Genomic DNA, 2,635 nt, shown 5'->3' on the forward strand with positions numbered 1-2,635 from the left:
AAAGTTGACATGTTTATAAATATTTCTAATGTTATTTGTCATAAATATATCTACTAATAATATTATAAACTCATTATTTATACATATGCTTTATATTTTTAGTCACGGTTATATATTAAAATGAACTGATTATTGTACTTTAATATGAATAAGCAAGGCTATATATGGTGTTGTAGCTAGTACTCCCTATATTATTTAAGAAATTATTATTGTCTCTTAAATTATGTCTAAGAGAGAAAAAAAAATATATAACTATTTTTGAGAAGCGATAGGTGGTCCAGATTCAGATTGTCACAACTTTTGAAAATAATCGTCTCATCAAACAAACGTTGCTTGGCGTTATCGTGCATTTCTCTTTTCTTTGGTATGATAGTAGGAATTGAAAGTGTAAGTGTTCGAGAATGCACACACAACTTTTTTCCTTTCCTAGTTTCTTTTTAGCTATAAAATCTCTAAAATAAAAAAGTCATCGATTTGAGAGATCATGTGAGACCATAAGGAATACCTGACCTCAAATATCACAAACGCGTTTTGAACATATTACTTATGCATTGGAGAAGAACTTCACGTTTAATCATACTTGTATGAAAGTATTCTCTAGATGGTGACCTCCTCGAAAGTGTTAAATACGCAACAATCAATAAATCTACTAGCTTGTGGCTGCAATATATAATACCGACTAATATAAAAAACGAGGCTCTATTTAACAAATTTAGTTCAAACTTTTAACCTTAACAACATACAATTATTTAAAGAGAAATAGTTGAAATCTACAATAATTAAACCCTAAAAAATGAAGAATATTAGAAATTAAAATTTGGATTTCATAAAAACAAAATACAATACAAAGAAAGTAAAATACACACAATCAATTATACACTTTCTTTACCTATAAACCAAATAATGAATTAAGAAAGTAAAATGACCTTTTTACCCTTCACACGTAAATGACTTTCACTCTGGTATTTTGAAGGTTTCAATATCTTCATCCTGGATCCAACCATATTTCTCCAAAAATGGGTTGGCTAGGGTTTGTGGTGGGTAGTCTTCAATATTACACTCTTTCCACACATTTTCTACTCCTTCCAAGTCACGTACAACTTCCCACATGCAACTATTGCACTTGAAACCTGCCCCAAAGCTTATCATAAACAATTTATCACCTTTTTTAAGTCTTTTTTTAGCCTCCATGTACCCTAAAACATACCAAACACTACTAGCTGAAGTGTTGCCGAACCGGTGTAGAGTCATTCGTGCCGATTCGACATCATATTCACTTAGGCTAAGGCTCTGAGCAACCGCGTCAATCACAGCTTTTCCACCGGTGTGGAGACAGAAATGGTCCACACCGGCTTTAAAGTTGATGACCGGTCTAACAAAGCCTGTTGACTTTCTTTGGCCACTCTGGACCATTTTCATGATCATGGAGAGTATACCGAACCGGAGAAGCTCTCGAATCGGTAAGATCTTTGGTGCCACTTGTTTTAAATTCTCAACGAAGGCTCGGGTTGCGGCTTTAGGTAAAGATTTACCTAAATGAAACCCCATCCGACCGTCGTCGTCTTCGGTTTGTATGCAACAGCCGTACGACTCGTCTTTCGCACCATGGTGAGTTCGGACAAGACACTTCAACTTCAACATGCATTTATGAGTTAAACTTGGCTTGTTTGTGAGAATCATTGCACACCCACCGGTTCTAAACAAGCAATTTGAAAGAATCATCGACTTGTCATTACCAACATACCAATTAGGAGTCAAAGATTCAGATGTAACCAACATTGCCACTTGGTTTTTCTTTGACTTAAACACACTTTCAATAATATTCAAAGAAACCAAACTAGCACTACATCCCATCCCACATAAATTATAAGTTTTCACATCCTCCCTCATCTTGTACTTGTTAATAATTCGACTCGATAACGATGGTACACACGCCAACATCGATATATTAACCACCAAGACATCGATCTCGGACGGTGAAACACCCGTTCGACGCAAAAGACGTTCAATGGTGTACTCGAAAAGCTCGTCCATCTCTTCAAGGGCATCTTCATGATTAGGGTTTTCTTCGCGGCCTTCAAACACCATTTTTGGCGCGTAGGTTTCTTCGCCAATGCCAGAGCTTACAATGGCTTTGAGAAGAAACTTGTACTCGTTTAGGCCGAGGTTTTTCGCCCTCTTGATGACCTCACCAGAGAATTCGGTGGACAATTTCCGGTCATCGGAGGGTTTGTAGAGTTGGTAGTCTAATAAGTAACACTGCTGATGTCTTTTTGTGCCAAGAAAATTGAGTACAATGTAGAAAATGTATAATATAGGGATGGAAGACAAAATGGTAAGGAAAAACACCATTTTTAGAGAGAGAGAGAGAGAAAGGGTTTGGAATGATGTTTAAAATGTTGTTTTTGGTTTGATATTTGGAAAACCTAAAATTATTTGTATAAAAAGGGAGTGCACCGCTTGCATTCCCTACTAATATTAGTTAGAAAGATGTCTATCACTCAACTCCCACCAAATAACAATAAACTAAAGCATTACTGCATTATTGACTTTTTCTAGAACAAAGCCTTTGACTTCATGCTAATTTGACTCTTTTAGTTTTAGGTCATCTTTATCATGAACTAAGGCTTCTTTG

General features: G+C 35.8%; 1 pseudogene; it reads right to left on the reverse strand.

The window, feature by feature from the left end:
• Positions 1-779: 779 nt before the first annotated feature.
• On the reverse strand, positions 780-2,352 carry LOC143554310 (3-ketoacyl-CoA synthase 12 pseudogene; annotated as a pseudogene).
• Between the last annotated feature and the right edge of the window lie 283 nt (positions 2,353-2,635).

This window comes from Bidens hawaiensis, unplaced genomic scaffold (assembly GCF_021521415.1).
Source record: "Bidens hawaiensis isolate Kalapana, Puna unplaced genomic scaffold, B.hawaiensis_p1.1 tig00017586_1, whole genome shotgun sequence".
NCBI classification, from domain to species: domain Eukaryota; kingdom Viridiplantae; phylum Streptophyta; class Magnoliopsida; order Asterales; family Asteraceae; genus Bidens; species Bidens hawaiensis.